Source organism: Mirounga leonina, unplaced genomic scaffold (assembly GCF_011800145.1).
Source record: "Mirounga leonina isolate KUSES-001 unplaced genomic scaffold, KU_Mleo_1.0 Mir_129, whole genome shotgun sequence".
Taxonomy (NCBI): domain Eukaryota; kingdom Metazoa; phylum Chordata; class Mammalia; order Carnivora; family Phocidae; genus Mirounga; species Mirounga leonina.
The window spans coordinates 39,392,662-39,414,842 of NW_023270323.1; the positions used below are offsets into that span (position 1 = coordinate 39,392,662).

The 22,181-nt window shown below is 44.3% G+C and overlaps 1 protein-coding gene across 1 annotated transcript in view; it reads left to right on the plus strand.

The window, feature by feature from the left end:
* The window catches only part of LNX1 (ligand of numb-protein X 1), a 182,117-nt gene that overhangs the window by 55,915 nt on the left and 104,021 nt on the right, over window positions 1-22,181 (plus strand). Inside the window, exon 2 of the mRNA XM_035004992.1 lies at window positions 10,927-11,054. The gene's annotated coding sequence lies outside the window, so the exon portion shown is untranslated. The remainder of the gene's footprint in view (window positions 1-10,926; window positions 11,055-22,181) is intronic.

Sequence of the window (22,181 nt, forward strand, 5' to 3'; positions counted from 1 at the left end):
GCACCACCACCATCTATAAGAATTGTTAATACGTATGATAGCCCTATGTTGCAGTGAGAAGGCCATCAGAAATAAATTTTCCATTTGTGAAACCATTGCCAAATACTCCAGGCAGTATGATAGCCCATGTAACTGGAGGTCATTTAAAAAATATTAAAAATCAGTACAGCACAGACATCAACCAGTAATAGACCAGACCAGTCAGACAAGGTCTTAGGAGTAAATACCTGGTACAGCCATATGGTGGACACCAGCTGAATATCTACCTTACCTATAACCCAATAGCAACTTTGCTAATTCACATCATTTTTGCCCAAATATTTCTTTTCTCTTTCCCTTTCCAAACTGAACTTTGTTCATCATGCGTTCATTCAACAAAGACATTATTATACTTCTTCGGGTGCTCTCCCACCCTTTCTCCAGCTCCTGTCCCATTGTTGCCCACATAGGTATTATCCCTAATAAAGTCTTTGCATATTTCATCATATCTTGGCATCTGTTTCTCCCAGGACCCAGAAAAACTCCCTAATGGCTGTATCAAGATCACAGACAGCAGAGCTCACTAGTTACATTTAGATTTATCCCTGGATCACTGCAGAGGTTAATTTCATTTCTATTACTTTTGGCATGTACATTAGCAGACTCTGGTTTTTATTTCTCATTCTGTGCCTCTTTCCATTGACCATTGACTTCCTGATGAGGATCCACTTTTGCTTTTCTATGAAATCTCATGTGATCATTTTCAGGGGAGGACAATGGTACTAATAGAAGTCAGCCATTTAAGCAAGGGTAAAGAGTGTAAGTGGTGTACAGATTCTATAGAATGGGGAGATTTCTGGGAGAGGGGATGGGATAAAGGGAGAAATAATGGTAATCAGTTTAGAGAGTTTGGCTTTGAGATGACTGACATTTGGGACTGACCTGTTGGCGACCCCTGGCATGTGGTTCCTGGTTCCTTAATCCTGGAGAAGATACCTTGCTACCTTGAAATGGGTTGAAGGTTGACCAGGAACATCACAGATCTTCTTCCAACTTCAAGTTCAAATGAGTTAGTGCATGCAGCAGGTCCTGGGGCAGAGATGAGGAAGGGACATCCTAGCACCACTGCTGTCCCTCTGCCAAAACTTTACAGCTACATGACATTGAAGAATGAGCATCTCACAGTATACATGGCTTGCTGCCACACTCACACTCTAGTCACAGCTGCAAGTTTAGTGGGTGACAGAACATGAACAGTGTTGATCCAGGTGCAGCCAAATAATTTAGAAGAACTGGCCACCTTGGGGAGACACCTTAGTGAGAGTCACCTAACATGGGGGTGTGAGTGTGCCTATGGCAGGACATGTCAAAGCTGTACTTCCAGTCCACCTCCTGGGGCAATTCAGAGAAAGTGGGATTGGACTGGAAGGGTGGCCTCTCCTCTTGCCAAATGGACCACACCACTTCAGGGGGACAACCTGAACCAGAAGAACCAGCCTGGCCACCCTGAGCTGATGGCAGGCACTGATATTGACAAAGCATCAAATTAAGACAGTACAAACAAGGAACTTGGAAATCTAGAGCCTCTATTACCCAGACCAGTTAATAACACTTCTCCTGGCTCTTAACTCTCCATAAATGCTGAACTGGGCTCAATGGATTTAAATGCAAAATGCAGACCTCTTCTCAGACATTTTTATATCCCAAGGGGAATGATTTCCTGCTCTCTTACCTTGCCCCTCAGCTGCAGTTGAAGTCAACATTTCCACCTCAGGATTAGTTGAGCTACTCAGTAATGGGGGACTCCATGAAGGGTCTATGATGATAACAACCCCACGGTCTCATAATTGGCAAAGGACAGTAGGCTAAAGTATTCATCATTCTGTGATTATCTGAACTTTGGACTGGAAGTACATCTTCCACACTGACTTTGGGAGGAGATGGCTGCTTCTGGGGCAGAGTTCCCAGAACTAGACATGGGGAAGCCCGCCCTCCACATCATCCAAACCCAGGTCCACTGCTCCACTTCACTGTGGCTTCATGACCACCAAGAAGTCTACCCTTGTTTACTCCAGGCACCTTGTCATGGAGGAGTGACAGGTAGCCATGGAATTCAGCTCTAAGAAAGGCCTGAAAAGACACCCACCCATGTTCATCATCCAAGTTGTAAAGGAGCATCTTCACCTCCTCATGATTCGAGAAAAGTCAAATGAACTTTCCTTTGCTGAGACTCTGTTAGTCAGAATCTGACCAAGACACTGTCTCCTCATTAATGGTGAGTGGTCTTCATGATATTCTCTTTCTTATATTCTTTGACTTAGGAGAACTAAAGGACAGGCTTCTTGACACTGATCCCCATTTTTGAGGACCTGTCCTTTCTTGGACGGAAGTGAAAGTTCATTAAAAAGAAAACACTTCCCCCACTGAGAAAGTTGGCTTCCTCTGTGCTTATCATACCTGAGGAGGCCAGCAACATGACTCCCCTCTTGATTTTGCCATTTCCACTCCATCCCACTGGGACATTTTGTGTGTATCTGTAAGTCACTTTATGTTATTAGTTATTATGAATTCTCAACTCCCTCAGGAAAAAGTTTGAAGAGGTCAGGCTTTTGGGCCTGGATTTTATAAGACAGCAGAAACGACAGTAAATATATTGGAGGGTTATGGTGAGGAAATGGTAATTTGTTCTCCACTGAGGACTGATGGCACAGAAAATGTAATTAAAAGGGAATTAAATTACACCAGAGGCTTAAAAACTTATGAGGTTTGAGGTGGGGATCTTTAAGAATGGTTTACTGAAGTAGACCAACTCCACCTTCGAGGAATTTCAATTCTACAGATGTAAATATCTACAGATGTTTCTGTCACCTGCAGAGAACGGGTCTTTTTTCAGATTCTTCCCAAGGTACCAGCCCTTCTGACTGTGGTCATGAAACTCTGGGACCACATGCGAGAAGTAATTAGTCTTTCTACCCTCTCAGAGAACCCACCCCTACAATGTGAAGACTGTAAAGCTGTAAGAGGCCACAGATTCCCTGGGGTGACACACTTAGATTCTAGAAGCAGGTTAGGATCCCGGACCCCCTGTGTAGCAAAGGACCAGGATGAGGCTGTGTGGGCACCCAGGAGGATGAGGAGCCCTAAAATCAAGAGAAACTACCCTCCAATATTGGCTCTGCCATTTACTAGCTGGGCAAACTCGGGCAAGTACTTTTTAACAACTTGGAGCCTTTAAACAAGAAGAAACAAACCCATCCCCTCCTTCATGCAATTGCACCTGTGCCCCTCCTCTATTATGGCAATTCCACCTTTGATTGTTTAATCATTGGTCTTAAACTCTACTTGTCCTTTGACTATGAGTTCCTGAAAATAGATTCTACTTATCCTTGACATGGACTTGCATATTAGTGGTGTTTAATAAATTTGTTGAATAAGCGAGTGAAAGACTGAATGAGTGAATAATGAATGTCTAGATTGTAGCATTACTGTAACACTTCAATGGGATAAAATCAGCTCCCCTCCCCAAGCCAACAGGCCTAGACTGCTGGGAGAAGGAAGGGGAACCTCGAGATTTAGCTTGTTGTGAGTTTCTCCATCCCCTCCACCTCCCCTTGTCTTATACTCATCTTTAGTTCTTTTAACTAATATTAATCACAGGCATTGGGCTAAGTTCCTTCCTGGCACTTCGTTCAGGCTGAGTCCTGAGGGTCTATGAAAAGCTGTGTTCCCTACCTGGCTGTCTAGAGAGGAGATGGTCTTTTAAAAGTGGCAATCCGTGAAATACTTGCTGAAGTAGAGTGTGTGGCAAGTACGAGGCAGGCAAACCTCGGGGAGGTCACAGAAGGTTCTGTGAAGGAGAGGACATTTGAGCTGAGCCCTACAGGTGGAGGAGGATTTTCCCAGGCTGAGGGAGGAGTCGTACCTGAGTCTCAGGTCTGCCTGTAATCAGCTGGGCATGTCAGACAAGTTACATCACCTCTCAGAGACTCAGTTTCTTCATCTGTTAAGTAGAGTTTGTTCCTGGGATGTTTGCCAGGATCCCATACGAGAACACAGATAAGGTGCATACTGTCAATCCGGGCAATGGTAAATGCACAATAAATGTTGGGGGGGGAAATCACATGGGTAAAAGCCCGGAAGAGAGAGAGGCTGATTACTATGGGAACCACAAACGGTCAGGTTTTGGGGGTATCTAAGGAGAACCGTGGTAGAGTGCCTCTTTCCCATCTGGGTTTGGGATAATTTGAGAAAAATTCAGAAGAGTAATTATGGAGGCAAAGATACCACCTTTTAAATGGTAATGGCTAAATTGAACAACAGCACCTGGAAAAAGGGAAAACAGAGCTTGAAGACCCGGGACAGGGCAGACCTGGGAGTGGCAGCTTCTCAAATGGAAGAATGGCCAGAAAAGACTCAGAGCATGGCACAGCACAGGGAAAGTCTGGCTCACTCCCAAGACAGGAAAGGGAGGAGCAAAACCGAGCTTACCTGGTTGTTCTTGCCCATTTTTCCAGTCAGGGACTCCCAGAGGTGGACTGAGTAAAGTGTGGAGCTGGTCAGTGTTTGCTTTGGAAACCACTTTCCTGTGGCAGTGCTCCTCTCTGACACAGGGTGACTCGGGCACCCAGGTCTGGAAAGTGGATGGTGTTCTGTGGATGGGAAAGATAAGATGTTGATGAGTTTTGATAGGCAGGCAGGGGACAGATCATGAAAAGCCTAGAGGACCAGGCAAGGAGAATGAACTGAAGGTGGGGTGACCACCGAGAGGGAAGGAAGAGACACTAACCAGGAGTGCCGAGGAGAGTGACGAGTACTGCAGGTGCTGTGGGACATCCCTAAATAGTGGCACCAGTCTTCAGGCTTATGGGAAGAGAGAAGGCTAGCACAACGGTCCCCCCAGGTCACTAGGAAGTTGAAGAGCTGGCAAGGAAGTGGAATCTGGGCCAGATAAGCTGGAAGTGAAAACAGCATGGAACAGATATTCTCGGGCAGCCTCCAGGCACCAGAGATCACAGTCAATGCAGAGAAGAAGGCAAAGTTTGGAGAAGGGAGAGGAAAAACCTGAATGGTTGAGCATACAGCAGAGAATGGTGTTCTCAGATATTTTGAAATGGAAGATTTGATGGTGATAAGAAGATTCAAGGCGTGGCCCTAAGAACTGGCAGCTTAGGGGCGCCTGGTGGCTCAGATGGTTAAGCATCTGCCTTCGGTTCAGGTCATGATCTCCAGGTCCTGGGATCGAGCCCCATGTCAGGCTCCCTGCTCAGCAGGGAGTCTGCTTCTCCCTCTCCCTCTGCCCCTCCCCCTGCTCATGCTCTCTCTCTCTCTCTCTCTGTATCTCTCTGCCTCAAGTAAATCAATAAAATCTTAAAAAAAAAAACAAAAAAAACCAAGCAGCTTAAGAGGAGCAGAGGTAAATGTCCTCATAGTTGAGGAGGTCGAGGATGCCAGAGGGGTCATCTACAAGGACATGGAAGCCCTTAGAATGAGGCCAAAGTTAACAAGGAAAAGAGATATATATATATATATTTTTTTATGTTTTATTTATTCATGAGAGTCAGAGAGAGAGAGAGAGAGAGGCAGAGGCAGAGGGAGAAGCAGGCTCCCCGCCTAGCAAGGAGCCCGATGCGGGACTCGATCCCAGGACCCCAGGATCATGACCTGAGCCGAAGGCAGACGCTTAACCATCTGAGCCACCCAGGCGCCCGGAAAAGAGATATTTTATATCTTTGATGTATGGCATTGGGTCAATCATTATAGCTGTATATGAAGGAACCAATAAAGAAACAAAGACAGGACAACTTCCAAAATAGTGACAACCGTCACCAAAACATGCACTAACCCACCTGGTTTATGCAGGAATGGAGTCATATAAACATAAAGATATTTATAGTCGTGGAATATAGGCCTTGTGATAATTATAGAGACCATGACAATGAAGTCCTTCTGTGTATGTGTGCTAAAGCAGAGTGCGCTGGCCACAAATAAGTGCCATGTTCACAAAATAGGTGCCAAGTCCAATAACTGAAGTACTCCCTCTCCCCCCAAATAGCACACAAAGCAAAAAGTGTCTGCTCCTAAACTGTAGATCAATAGATTGCCCTAGAAGCTCGTTTGCACACCAGGCAATATACAGGCTGTGAGTTTCTTGAGAGAATCAGAATCTCCTCCACATACACAGAACCAGACGGCATCTATCATAGCAGCTGATAGTTGTGATTATTACTATTATTTTCCATAAATTCCCTTGTGGGATCTGCTGATTTGCATCATGCTAAGCACTTGTAATTAGCCAATGAAAGATTTGGGGCTAAGATAGTTTTAAAAAAAAAAATATCTGAGGCCAAGATGATGGAATGTATACAGCAATTCCATCTCATATGCTGAGTACTTTCAGCCAAAGTGGCTTTTTCTTGAGATGTGTTTATTAAAATCACATGGACTATGTTTTGTTGTGGCATTTAGTCATCTTAGACAACTCTACAAATATGCCATAAAAAAAAAAAGGAAGCAAACAGGGGCAAAGTAATTCTGACGAATCACGAGGCACGCTCTTAGCAATAAGTTTGTTGCCAGGAGGATTCCTTGAGAATGCCAACCTTCATTGTGTTGATCTAGAAGGAAAGAACTTTGAAAACAGACCTCCCTTCCCCCCTTAGATTTCCCTGTCAAGATACATGAAAGAATTCAAACTAATCAAAAAGCCCAAGTGAGCTGGCTGGTTAACTAGGACAGGCCCAACCTTGAGTTCAGAGAGATTTCTAATGCGTTCCACCGGTCCCTGCAGACAACCATGTTTACGGGATGTGACAATTGCAAAGGAGGCGTGCCTCTAAAGAGAATGATGATCATAAGGTAGCCGAAATGGCATCTCCTGGAAATATTGCTCCACACTGAAAACATGGTCCCTCTTTTTTTTTTTTTCAAGATTTTTTTTATTTGACAGAGAGAGACACAGCGAGAGAGGGAACACAAGCAGGAGGAGTGGGAGAGGGAGAAGCAGACTCCCCACTGAGCAGGGAGCCCGATGCAGGGCTGGATCCCAGGACCCTGGGATCATGACCTGAGCCGAAGGCAGATGCTTAACGACTAAGCCACCCAGGTGCCCCAACATGGTCAGTCTTTATTTTTTCTAGAGAAGTGTACTCTTGATCCCCTTTATCTATTTCACCCCCTTCCTCTCCCCACCACACACACACCATCCCTCTGGCAACCACCAGTTTGTTTGCTGTATTTAAGAGTCTATTTCTCGGTTGGTCTCTTAAAACATTGTCACTCTTAATAAATCACTCCATGCTCAAGATGCTGAATTTCTTTCTTCCTTTTTTCCCCCCCCAGTTAAAAAAGCTGTTTATTCATCATGAGAGTAGTAGCCAGCAACACCGTGAAGACCTGAAGCAGTCAGCCCTTGAAGGTCTTTATAATCTGGTCCCACCTTACCCATCCAAACTTAGCATGCCATGGATCCTCTTTGCCTGCCTCCCCCTGCTCCACCACCACCCGTTCCTCCCCGACACACACAGGTTGTGATCATCCCTGCCTCCATCTACACTGCCACCCTGTCTGGAACTATGTGCCCTTCCCACCATCTTGCCAATCCATCAAGGTCCCATATATTCTCCATGAAGTCTTCCCCGATGGCACCAGCCAACATTGCTCTTTTCCTTTTCTGATTATCCCTCCACCTTCTGTGAAACAAGGCATAGAAATTACACTGTCTTTGGACTTCCATCTTGAATATTCTGAGGTTATCTCTCAGCTAAAGGGCGCCATGGCCCTTCAGCAAGGACTAGTGACTCCCCTGTCTGGTATGGGGGCGGGGAAAGAATGGAACAGTGTGCATTTAGCCAACCCAGTCTCAACTGTCCACCATGGCCGTGGTTGGTACTAGAACTTAATTTTACATTGTCTCATATTATCCAACTGTAGGTAGTTCCATGTTCTTATGGCTGTCCCGATAAGATGTTCAGATTTTAAAGGGATACACTGTTGAAGTTATAGAGAGAAATAACAGTAAAAGATGTCACTGAAACTTATAACCAGTCATTCTACAGGGGCCCCTCAAGTTGATCTTTCATTCCTGGGGTTGGTTTGACTTCCAAAAGATGATTTTAAGTGATGCATTCAGGATGTGTTTTCTCATAACCATATGCATAAATAATATGCATCTGTGTATATGTTCTATACATATATAATCTATGTATAAACCAGATTAATAATTCATTTGCAACTGAAGACACTCTTTCCCAGAAACTATACCCCCAGGGCGACCTCCACAAGATACTTCCTTCTGAATAAAGGATGGGTAAGAAGCTTCGTTAGTGTTCAAGAAGTTGCCTGGTGAGCATGAAATCAGAAACTCTCCTCCCCTTCTTTCCACTGGTTAAAACTGCTCTGGGCCTGTTGCTTGCTGGCTGGACTGCCCTTAAGTAAGTTCTCAGTCTTCCTATGCCTTGGTTTTCCCAGTTTTAAATGCAAATAGTACCTAACCTATAGGACTGATGTAAAAAGTGCTTAGAACAGTAAGTAGCACCCACTAAGCACTTATTCAGTGTCAGCTTTTTATGTTTATTACTTCTACCTTTTCACCAGTACTTTAGAAATATCATTTCCTTAACAATGCAAGAGCCCTAATGGAATAATGAAGCCCATATTGATTTTTTTTAACCTTTAGAGATTATTCTAAATCTTGGGAGTACCAAGATGCATCTCACTTAGGATGTCTGATTGTGTAAAATATATCTACCTTTTTCTCTTTCTCTTCACTTATACAACCACACCAAGGAGTGAATTCCACTCCTGCTTCAACTCTTGTTCTTAATTTTTATTCATCAGGCCATATATATACAGAAGGCCAAGTGTATATGAATACAGCAAGTGAAGCCCCATAGCCTGGAGGCCTTTGGATAAAGCTTTATGCACCATCACTTCTTACAAATTCTCCCCCTCCCCACCCCGCCACACACACACACAACTCCCCCACCAAAAAGACAATAAAACAAAAACAAAACAAAAAGAATCTGTCTGTGATTCCATTCTCCCGGGACAGACTTGGAGGCCCTAGAAGAAGGTGAGGCATGATTGACACACGGGAAAGGCAGGTGGCTCAAGACTGCTGGAGGCTCGACCTTCTAGATGATTCATCAAGTTGGTGGCTCGCCCTGCCCTTCTTCAGGGCCCAGGGGGACACCCTGTCCAAGTGAAGGAGAAGCCTTTGTTTTGCTGATGTTTCTCATTTGAGAATAAGCTGGGGGACTGGTACTTTTCCCATATGGCCCACATGGAAAACGGTTTGCCTCTTCCTGTTGTTGTTAACACTAAAGAAGAGGCCACACCAACCTTAGTTTCTATGGGATAAAAACGTGAATGGGGATTTCTTTTTTTTTTTAAGCTTTTCATTCTCTTCAAGGTGCACCCAGGTCCCAGGTGGGGAAGGTAGTGTAGAGCAGTCTGGGACAGCTGGGGGAGAGGAACCAGCTCTCCTCCTAGTGAAGTATCCAGAGCCCACCCTGCACCCCGTGCCCTTGACTAGAATTTCTCCTCCTTCCCTCCCTGGTCGTTTTACTGGCTGCGCCCAAAGTTGAGGCCAAGAGAACAGAATCAAGACCTCCTTCCTTCCCTCTTCTCACCCTCCCCCTCTCATTAATGTCTCTTCCTCCACCCCTCCTCCAAGATGCCAACCTATCACCCACGGACTGACCAAAACCCGCTAAAGCAGTGCAGTGTTAGAATGCGTGGAACAGAAGGGTTTCCAGCATCAGGAGAAGAGGGATACGGAATAGGGGGGCGGGGGGGGGGGGTGGGAATAGGAATTTCCACATTTTTTTTTTCTTCAAGGGAAAAAAAAATGTCTCTCTGGGCGAGCAACCATCTCCTGGGAGGGGAAACCCACAATTTCCCCAGGTAGCACATTCCAGAGAATGAAGGAATCGTCGGGAGATGCTGGATGGGGACCACGGAAATACACCGCACTTAAATACAATGAAGGGAGTTGTTTACAATCGTCTGGAAGATGCCAAAGGGTTGAACAGTCAGTCATAAGCGCTCCCAGCTGGTTCTGTGGCGTTACTGTCTTTTCCTGCTGGAAGAGCTCAAGCAACACGGTGACTTGCCCAAGGTCACACAGCACGCTTGGGACAGAAACAATTCTGACTCCTTCTTCCTGGCTGTAACTCAGCAGACAAAGCCACCTTATTACTGCACGATCATTCAAATCTGAATCATTTAAATTGCTCCTAATTGCAGGCTTAGAGGGAACCGTCAAGTCCATGTGACTAACGACCGCGGTAGGAACAGCCAAAGTTTTCCAAACTCCTGAATATGGGATCAAAACACCGTCCTCCCCCTGGGGTGGGGGTAGGGGAAAAAGCGTTTGAGAGCTCGACCTTGAAACTGCCAACCAGTATCATATTTAGATTTTTTTTTAAATAAATTTTAAGCATCACCTCTGATTTTTAGTCTCAGAACAGAGAAGCACTTGGGATTCAAAGGGATGCCATTCAGAACGGCATTCCAGGGGAACTCTCAAATATTTTCCAAGCCGTCGATCGATCTTCACACTCTTCTTTCTTACGCCCACCAAAACACTGTCTCGGCATTTAAATTTCCTTTTTGCCTCTTTTATAGGCAGCTATTTGGGAGGGGGTGGGTGGGAGGAGGGAGCCGCGGAAGCCACCCGGCTTGTAAGTTCAGATCTGTCCACGGGGCTGGACACGTGCTGTGCTCAGGAAAGAAAGTAAATTCCAATCTGCCAATTGCTCTAACTGATTCATTTGTCTGCACAGAGACGCCGCCTACCTGCTCGCAGGTATTCAGGTAAATGACAGGTGGGCGGGACCTATACTGACTGTTTCAATAGCTAAAGTCCCAGCAATGTTTTATCTGTGAGGCTCCTGTGATGTCACACATTTCCTGCTCTCCACCAACCAATCCCTTCTCCTTCCTTAGCCACCTGTGCCCCAGGGTTGAGCCTGGTCACGGCTCTGGCAGCCCCAGGAGCTGCTGGATTCACCCACAAGGCATGGGACCTGCGGAGCTGCCGCTGCCTTGAGAGCCCCAGACACACACTCGAAAAGGTGAGTTGAAACCCTCCATTTTTCTCTTCTGGCATTTGGATCCCTGGCCCCTGAGGGATCTGAGTGAGGAATTTGAACATAAAAATAAAAGCTGAATGGCTTAGCCCGGGTGTGTGTCCCACAGGGAGAAGCCCTTTTGAGAGGGAAGAGCAGAGAGATGCCTTGACATTTTGGTTGCACAGGAAAATTCTCCCAGGCCAGATATTTAATCCTTTTTGTTTCTCTTAATCATTAAGCCAGCCGCTGCTTGTCTAGGAAGTTGATCTGATTTTTTTTTTTTTTTAACCCTGGAGTGGAGTGCAGTGGAGACTTTTCTGAAACTGAACTCAAAGGTTCAGACCTGTTTAGCCGCTTAATGGGGGTTGGGTGGCCAGCGCCGAATGAATTCAGGGTTGCCTTATTTTTGCCTCATTTGCCTTATTTGGCCTTACTTCTCTGCATTTGTCTCACCAGAGGCAATTTCCATCTGAACCTGTGAGATGACCTTACATTTTTTTCCCCCCAGAAGTGCGGTCCTCAGACGGGTAACTTCTGCTGCCCTCCTCGGAAGCCCTGCACTCATTTTCCTCCCTCTTTCTTCTCTAAAAAAGTCTACTGTTTTCTTTGTTCTTTGTTGACGCTCTTAAAAACCACTTTGCAGTCCGGATTAGAACTGTTTACATCCAGACCTGAACTGGCTGCCTGCTGACCTTTGGTTAAAGTAAAGATTATTTCCTCCATGCTTAACATTGGAGAATGAATGTAACTTCAGGTCTGATTTTTAATTTTTTTCCAATTCTTCCACTTTTTTTTTTTCTCTTTTAATAGCAAATATACCGAAGACATTGTTCTGCCAGGACCTGACGTTTTTTTTTTTTTTTAAGTAATTTTACCTGTAGGATCCATTTTTGTTTTCTTAATCCTGATCCCACAGCCTGTACTACTTCTGTTCTTGACAGCCCAAGAGCCACACTCCACAGCCAGCACTGTCCTTAGAGAAAGGAAAATAAACCCAGTCCCCTGCTAGGATGAGCTGGAAACTGTAGAGGGAGAAATGAACCAGCCAGGGGACATTTCATTCTGGATTCCTTCATCAGTTACTTTTCTGAGATCTCAGTTCGCAAAGATCTTTGCAAAGGAATAGCCTGTTAGGAGTTACGCTCCTATTCATCCACCCTGAAATTGAAGGTGCGTGTCAACTCTCCAGAAGGAAAAATTGAAACAAGCTGAGAAAAGTTTTGTCTCAGACCTTTGCTTCTTACCACTAGAAATCCGCCCGGGCCTTGTTGCCAATTTCTCTCTCCCTCCTTGGAGGCTTGTATTGTACTCTCCCTGACCTTTGTCTGTTCTTTTCCCCCAAATGGTGTGTTTGGTTGGTGGCTACGAGGTTGTCCCCTACTAGTCTTCTCACTTGATTCAGAGCTTTGTCAGTAGAAGAAACAAAAAGATCTCTTCGATCCTGAATCTTTCTGGAGAGAAATGTGTCTTTAAAGTCACAAACCTCTGCACAAGATGTATTCCCTCTGGGTTACCACGGTCTGTTAGCTCTTTGCACAGTAGTGAAGTTATGACTAAATACATCATTTCGTCACTGTATGTCAGGGTCCCTAGCTACTAAAGGAACAAAGCTGGGCGTGCTATGCCCCCAGATAGAAGAAAGGAAAAAAATTACAGAGACTGGAATCCAGAGCCAGGTTATGTAGAATGTACTTGGTCTCTTGGTAATTTACACACAAGTATTGTCCAAAGGGGTGAAAGACCCACAGTGGTTCCCTCCCTGTACTTACGCCATCTCTTGGTTCAAGTGACAATAAATAGGGCCTGATTTGAAAACATACAATGTCTTCCATTTACATTCATGAGCAAGTTACTCAACTTCTCAGACCCTCAGTTTCTTTTTTTTTTTTTTTTTAAAGAATTTATTTATTTGACAGAGAGAGAGACAGCGAGAGAGGGAACCACAAGCAGGGGGAGTGGGAGAGGGAGAAGCAGGCTTCCTGCTGAGCAGGGAGCCCCATGCAGGAGCTTGATCCCAGGACCCTGGGATCATGACCTGAGCCGAAGGCAGACACTTAATGACTGAGCCACCCAGGCACCCCAGACCCTCAGTTTCTTCATCAGTAAACAGGAGACAATCCCTATGATACGAAGTGACCATGAGATGTAAGTAAGGTAACATGCTGAGAGCGTCGGGCGACCAATGTCTGGCTTTACATGGGCGCCAAGTAAAGGTGCAGTCCGTTCTTAAAGGAATTTTCCTGGGTGCTTGGCAGAGATAGTCTGACCCTACGAAGATAAAAGATCTTCTGTGGTTGCAATCATTAGGAACCCTAATAGTTCTTGTTATAGTTATTAATTGTACATAATTAACTCCAACGTTAACAGTTCAGAGAAAGAAAACAAGCAGGAGGCAGGAGCTTAAACTGTTTCACACAAGCCAGGCAGACCGGTCTCTGCCAGCTCCCAGACGTGCTTAGGAGTTGCTGGCCACCGCTGTTCCTCCTGCCTTTCCCGCCCCAAAGCCCTCATGCCACAGTAGGCCCACCGAATGTGGTCCTCCGCAGGCCTGCAGGGGGAATGTCCTGTTGTCATTTGCTGTAATCTGACTTGGCAGGCGGCCCTTTCTGCTTTCAACTGTGCTCTCTCTCCAGGGCAGACTGGGTGCCTGGTTTCCTCCAGTCTTGCAGATAAACACCCTTGGCCGCAGCCTGGTGAGCTGCCGTGCCAAGTCACCAGGACGAGGAGGAGGTGGCCGGTTGGGAGACTGCCCTGCGCTGGGGAAGGCGGCTTGTGGCTCCCTTGGAGGTGATTGCCTCACTCATGGAATATCCCATGCCATTGGATGACCTTGAGGCATTGCGTAAGAGCAGAAGTGTTCCCAGGCTCCTCTAAGTCTCACCGTACCCTGAAAAGCTAAGGCAAGTTTTCATCATTCACGAGCAGATTGAGGACAGAGGTTCACAACCTCAACCCTACTACTGACGTGCTTAGGGGTTCCTGGGGAAGAACCTCAGCCTCCCTGCCCATCCGTTTCCTTGTCTATTTGCCTTTTCTTTAGAATAGCATCAGATTGCCTGGGTTCAGAAGCCAGCGCTCCCTTACACTAGCAGTGTGGCCTGTGGAGGTGATTTAACCCCCTTTACCTCAGCTGGAAAATAGGCTTATTATGAGGAAGAAATGAGTGAAATGTCTAACGTGCTTAGAACACTTCCTGGCACAATGCGAGCTCTTGTTAGTATTATTTTTTTAAAGGAAGGTAGAATCAGACAGATCTGGGTCCGAGACCCGGTTCTACCGTGTAATTAACGTAAGTCCCTTAGTGCCTCTTTGTCACATGTGGCCTCATCTGGAAAGTGGAATACTTCCCAAACCCAGTGCTGCTGTAAGGAATAAACATGAAACGGTTTCATGTAAAGTGCCTGGTCTACATACAGTAGGTGCTCAATAAATGGTAACCCTTGTTAGGTTAGTACGGGCGTATGTCTGGTTACATGCGGGCATACTTGGCTTGATTGCATTCTGCAGATATTGCATTTTTTTACAAATGGAAGGGTTGTGGCAAGCCTGCCTCCAGCACGTCTATCAGTGTCGTTTTCCCAACAACATTTGCTCCTTCGTGTCGCCGTGTCACATTTTGGTAATTCTCACAGTATTTCAAAATTTTCATTACTGTTGTATGTGTTATGGCGACCTGTGCTCAGTGATTACGACTCACTGGAAGCTCAGATGATGGTTAGCATTTTTTAGCAATAAAGGATTTTTAAATTAAGGTATATACATCGCTTTTTTAGACATAAGGCTATGGCACACGAATAGACTATGGTAGCATGTAAACTTTTATATGCACTGGGAAACCAAAAAATTCACTTGACTCGCTTTATTATGATATCTGCTTTATTGTGATACTCGCTTTATTGTGGTGGTCTGGAACTGAACCTGAACTGTCTCCAAGGTGAGCCTGTAGAGGAAACAATTATTATATTGGTTAAAGTTTGACTTACCAGGTCATGCTACAGTTTGGACATAATAGTGTTGGAAACAGTAGTCAGTGGAGGGCCAAAGACTCTTTGAGAAAAACAGATTTCCCCAAAGACCCCCAAAGGTTTAGAAAGAATACCTGTTAACAAAGATGATCTTGTTTATCTTGGAGCTCCATGGTAGGGTAGCTGCCCGTCGAAAGGCCTGGTCTTCTGCAGACCTGTGGCGGGAGGATTCTGTGATGTCAATAAACAGTGGGTTCTCCCAGAGCAGTGATGCCCAGCTTCCTGGCTTCCAGTGTCTCCCTTTTGGATGTGAAATACTCAGTTGGAGTGGAGAAAATAGGGTCCACTGCTGGGATTCTGACTACTTGAAAGGCCATTCTTGTAAGATGCTGCCAAGAGAGGACATATGAGAGAGGCTCTGAAATGTGTCCTCCTCATCACCTCAGTATTCATGGATCTCCTGGAGGTGACACATAACTATTCCTGATATTTATGTGCTGGCATCACGTAGACTTGCTTTTATGTGGGTGGCACATTTATGGTTCTCTGACAGTGCCTCCAAACTATCAAGGGCTTTTCAAAACTATTTGGAAGGAAGACTACATCTCTCTTTCTGGGTTAATGGGATTTAGCCATCTGTGATCCCCAAAGAATAAGGGTTAACATGAAAACCAGACAAGTTGTTAAGTATAAAAACAGCACTTAGCTGAAATCAGAAACCAAGAATGTCAGTTGCCTCCTGTAAACCCCTTACACTCACCATTTCCTCTTACCTCATTTTGTTCTAAGTGAACAAAGACACCACAGTGACCTATTGCTTAGTTACATGGAGAGGCCTCACAGATCAATATAAGAAAGAACTTTCTAAGAATGAGAGCTGTCCAAAAATCCGGTAGGTTGCCTTTTGGGGTACTGACTTCCCTGTCACTGAAGGTGATTGTTTTTTGGTATATTTGTTTATATTTGTATGTGCCCGGTATGCATTGCTAAATGAATGAATGAAGGCCAAAGAGAATTTGTGTTTCTTTAGCGACACATATATTCATTTATAAAATGTAGGTTATATTGATCGCATAGCAGTATTATAATGATTAAATGAGAAAATATATGTAAAGTACCCAGCACAGGATCTTACACCTAGTGAATTGTTCATTAAATAGTAATAATAATAATAATAGTAATTATTATTATTTTCTACTATATTCTAAAAAGAGGAGAAAGAAGAGATTCCTGCTTCAGGTAGGGAATAGACAAGATGGCCTCCAAATTTGAGATTTACAGTTTTTACGAGAATCTCTTCATTTCTATTCTTTTCATCCCTGCCCTTCTTCCTCTGCCCTTCTGAAAGAACCTCTTCCCCTTGCTGTTGGGAACCATGCTCTTCGATGTGGTAGATTGACTTTACACAAGGACAACCATCAGAGTAGGTTCTGGCCCAATTCACCAGGGACACTGTTGTTGTTGTTGTTTTTTACATCACTCATTTGTGCCTTGGAATGTGTGGATTTAAATTCCACCATTATTTTCCAGTGACTCTTACTTGCTTCTTATGTTTGACGCATTTGTCATAGGCACACAAAAGACTTCACCAACAGCAGAGTGGAAACTCTCCAAGAATTTTCTTTAATAGCATCTTGGCACAGTGCATGGCAACAGCACATGCCTGATGGCGAGGTGTAAATATGTCACTGCCATCTGGGAGATGATTTGTATGACTTGCCTATGACTGCCTTTGTCAGTCACGTGGCCTTCTTTGACTAGAACACTGCATGGTTAGGCTCCTGAGTACTCACATTAATACATGAGTCACCTAGTGTTTTCAAATTCCTCATTCAGTATCCTTGTTAGATGTGTATTATGTTCTCTACAACACACACACACTCAGCTAGTCTCTCTGCAGTCTTTTCCCCCCAGGGGCCCTAGCAAACTTGGCTTACCCATCATCGCTGAAAACATCTGTATTCTAACTTAGGAATGGATTAAAAGAAAATGATTACATTTTTATACAAGGGCAGAACTGCCTCCTTAAGAATGGAGCAGTCTAAGTGGCAGCCATTCCCAACATATTTTCCATATCCCTAAGCGCTGGAGAGAAGCATTGGTGTGGATCATTGGGGATGTTTACCCCATTCCTGGGGGAATGCCCCTGGAAATACATAGCCTTCTGTGTTAGTTTCCTAAGGCTGCTGTAACAGATCGCCATAAACCTGGTGGCTTAAAACAACACAAGTTATTCTCTCACAGTTCTGGAGGCCAAAAGTTTGAAGTCAAGGTGTTAGCAGGACCTCGTTTCCTCAAAAGTTTCCAGGAGAGAATCCTTCTTTGCCTCTTCCAGCTTCTGGTGCCTCCAGACATTTCTAGGCCTGTGGCTACATCACTCCAACCTCTGCCTCTGTCTTCCTATCACCTTCTCTTATGTGTGTGTGTTCTCTTCTTCTGGGTCTAATGAAGACACTTGTCATAGGATTTAAGGTAAATTAGATAATCCAGGATGATCTCATCTCAAGATCCTTAACTCAATTCATCTTCAAAGACCTTTGTTCTAATAAGGTTCTGGGGATTAGGACAGGGCAAGATATTTTAGGGGGCCAACATTTACCTGCTACACACATACCCCAACTGATGCTCATACACACAGGTTTCTCTCACTACTCATAGAGCAATTCCTTGTCCACGTGGAGGCTGAAATATTGGTCAAAACATAGGTAAAGAGAGTTATAATCAGCAGCCTTCACCACTACCATCATGTATTTCTATGTCCAAGGCAAAATAATAAGTGTTTTATGATCTAAAGACCTATTGAGTTTTTTCGGTCAATAGTGTGATTGTATCTAACAAAAGCAAATCAGTAAAGGCCATCTTACGTTGCTTTAAAAGACAAGTGGTATCTTGGATAAGGAAGTAACAACTCTACTGAACCATCAAACCACAACTGGATAAGTGTCCACTTCTGGGTACCATGTTTTCAAAGGGACCTTAACAAACTAGTGAGCATCCTGGGTAGACCATTTACTACCACCTCGACTACCAAGGAAGACAACTGGAAGTACCAGAGACAAAAAGAAAAGAGAGAAACCATCAATTCTCTCTTTAATTTGGAGGGGGGGTTGCCATGTTTTGAGGGAATGAATTGATCTACGTCACACTGAAAGGTCCAAGTAGCAAAAGGAAAGCATTCAGCTGTCAGAAAACTAATGAGCTCCCCATCATTGTAGCTGTTAAAGCAGAAGCTGATAGATCATCCTGTAAGGCTGTTGTAGAGGATTCCTATACTTGGGGAGAAGATTCTTACCCAACCTCAAATCCTGTGATTTCTTAATAAATCATTCTAAAATCTCAAATACAGGTCATCATGTGACCAAACACTAGTATGTATATTTCTCTTCCTTGACTGGGGGATTTGCTCAGGTTCTTCTCCTACCGTAATTTCTTCCCACTTGTCCAAATACCATTAATCTTTGATGATCTGCCCTGAGACCCAACTATTCCATGAGCTGTCCTGACCATTCTGGGCCACATTATACTGTTCTCTTACCTCTTTTCCTCCAAAACTTGTCCCTGGCTCCTATTTTTGGGGGTGGGGGGTGGTGGTGAAGGGGGTAGGTGGATCATACTCCTTGCCACACTCATTGTGTATTTTTTTTGCAGTGCTTTAACATTTTTTTCTATATGTAAGTTCCATTTTTCTAATTAGACTTAAACTTACTGAAGATAAAATTGAATTCCCTATGGGAACTCCCACAGAATTTAAGACAAATGCTGGGCATGGCATAGGTGATTGGTGAACATATATAGAATTAAAACACAGCAGAAACAATGTTGAGAATTCAAATATCTTCCTCACCTTGTCTTTCCCTCTATACAATTTGGTTATCTGTTAAGAAAAAAAAAAAAAACAAAAAACCTTTCCCGAATCTGTTTTTCAGCCTTGGGTGGAAGAAGGTCAGCCTGCTTTTCCATGCTTCTCCTCTGACATTAGCGCTTCCCAAGATCCTATGGCGAGTATTTACATGAACAGAGCCCTCCTCGGTCAATGCAAAATACTCTGCCTTCAGTTTTGTTGTTGGCAAGGGGTCGGCTCCATTCCACCGTGTTGGTAGACCAGGAGATGGGAAGACATTTTTTTCTGGGACAGAGTTCTTACAAACAAACCCACGTAGGAAAGGGGTGCCATGATACCCAGGCGAAAGGCAGTGGTAAATCTTCAGGCAAGAGAGGGAAAGCTCCTCTCCAAGCAGCTTGTAAAAGATCTTCCCTGGGCTACTAAAACTTGTATCTGATCCGCTAGCCACTTGGGACTCTTTTCACTTGAGCACTTCCCTTGTTCTTCCCACTTTCTGTCTGAGTTCTTAGCTATTGACTCCAGACATTGTCTCCTTTTAGTTCAATTCTCCTTTAATTTCAACCTCTTTAAAGACCATTTAGATATATTTTTTTCTGTCCTTTCTAGTGTTTGCAACACCATGCAGGCTAGTGTCATTCACAGATGCAATGAATGAATTGCTTGCTCCCTCTTGGAGATCATGGATTTCGATATGAAGTAGGATCAGACCTAACCCTGACTTTTGAAACAGTCCATAAGCACCTGCCTTCTTTGTGTTCTCTCTCCTTTTCCTCTGCAAATGTATATAGCACCCCTGCCTCCTCAGCCTGCACTTCAAACCCTCTTGGTTAAAAGACAGTTTTTATCCCATGTGTGACAATTTTTATTCAGGTCACTAAAGCACTTAATTCCCCCCTATTATTGATGTGTCTGTAAGCTAAGGAATAGCCCACAGAGCATTTGTCCACCCTCTTATGTCCCTTCGTTCACAGTTGGTATTTGTAAAATCTATCTATAATTTAAATGTAATTATACATTTATCTATAATAGACCTTTGTTCTAATAAGGTTCTGGGGATTAGGACAGGGCAAGATATTTTAGGGGGCCAACATTTACCTGCTACACACACACCCCAACTGATGCTCATACACACAGGTTCCTCTCACTACTCATAGAGCAATTCCTTGTCCACGTGGAGGCTGAAATATTGGTCAAAACATAGGTAAAGAGAGTTATAATCAGCAGCCTTCACCACTACCATCATGTATTTCTATGTCCAAGGCATAGATAAGTGTTAATTATCTATAATTTAAAATGTAATTATAAATTTACTTTGTTTGGTAGAGAAAGATAGAGCTTGCCCTAACTTTGGCAATCACTCCCTCCCCCCCCACCGGCCCCGCCCCGCCAATAATCTAATTTAGGAGTTCCAGCCAGGGCCAGGGCAGTGGTTAGACAAACACGCCACTGATAATTATTTTGGAAAGAGAAATGAGGCCGCCAAGGTGAAGAATTTCCCAGCACTAGTCCATTCGATTCCTACAGGAGTGCGTTTCTGGGCTTCACGGTCCAGGACGGTGTTCCTGACTGACCGGGATCTCTGCACTGAGCTGTGGCCTCAATGACCAGTTTGAACCCAATTCTGCAACCCTTTTGCCCTGCGTAGCTTCATCCAAATTTCAAGGTATCGTCAATGACAAAAAACCTCAAGCTCAGTTTCTTGAAGCTTAAAGTTCCCTCAGAAATCCTCTAGCAGAGGGGTTCTTAGTCTTTATTGTGTTTATGTAGAACATTGGGGTTGGAGGAAGATGGATTAGGAGATTCTGAGCAACATTAAATAAGTCAGCAGAACTTCGGAAGCAGCCCAGCTATAGGAGGGCAGAGCCCCACACAGTTTACATGGTCACGGAGTCCCTGCTGGAGAGAACACTTGTCACTTATCAGACACACTCTCAAAACAAAGCTCTTTCGGGATCCAATCATCTTGTGATCGTCTTGGGGCCTGGCTTTAGATGATGCTTCTTTCCTCTCACGTGAAGCAAATTCTTCCTCCAGCTTATGAGCCCTTCAGTGAACTGCTCACCTAATGGGCCCAGGTGACAAGGGCACCTTCTCAGACACTTTCTTCTCCAGCACTCATGCAGCTTTTTTCTTTGTCTTTTTTTCTCTTCTCTTCTCTTCTTTTCTTTTTCTTTCTTTCTTTTTTTTTTTTTTTGAGAAGCATCCAGAGCTGCGGGACTTGCAGCTCATCTCATTGGCCTTCCATTGGCTGCCCGTGGCCTTGCTTTTTTAACTTTCTCATTTATTGGGGATGTTGGTGAGTGTTAATCGATGTTTGTGCTCTGGATGAAAAAAATGATCTCTGATTTGCCATGCGTTTAAATGGTTTCCATTTCTATTTTTTCCTGTTGTTCAGTTTGTCAGTACATTTTAGAACAGCAAGATTTACCAAAATATAGGAATGCTTACAGACAAATGGGAGAATCCAGAGCCCCAAATACCACTCATTCTTGGGATCGGGTTATACACTGCAGATTCTAATACTCAACTGTTTAGCCACTAAGGCATTTCTGTTTAGATAAATCCACCTAATGCCACTAAATATCTTTGAATTTTCTAAACTGTGCTCCTAGCCGCTACTTTTCTACTTTATTACCCTTGACTTTCTTCCCCCTTCTGTGCTCAGGAATTGCTAAGAGCTTTCCCCAGGCCTCAGGGCAGTGTCTGGCTCAGGGCAGGCCAGGACCGCAGTGATAGCAATGGCTTGAGAAAACAGACGCCATCCTAGGCTCTAGTCCATTTCACTCTGTCCTGGAGTTTTGGGGTTCATTCTACCCACACACTGTAGGAGGGACACCGAACAATCGGGGAGCTTGCAGAGGAGAGTGGTCAGCCTCCCAGAGCATATGGAAGCTGGAAGGAATGCCAGATAGCCGAAGGCTGCTGGACCTGGAGGGGTTGGGGTGGGAAATGGGGTGTCTTCCAATAATTAAAGGACTTAGGGAATTTGACATATTCTCTCTCTTTTTTTTTTTTTTTTGACTATGACCTATTCTAAATAGCTCCTAGGAGAATACTGGCACCCATGGAGGGGGTAGGTGAGTTCTAGAGAAGCAAATTTTTGTTCTGTCTAGAGACTGTTCTCCTAGTAGTTAGAGCTCTCCAATGCAGGATGATCTATTTTAGAAGGTAGTAAAGGGCTGTTTCATTTAGGGACCTTCCCTCAAGGTCCCTTTCAACACAAAGAGTCTATGGCTCAATGTTTCATCTTTGTCAAGGTCAGAGTCCCAATGCAGGACACACTGCCATTGACTATGAGGATGAATTCTTTTTAATAGTATG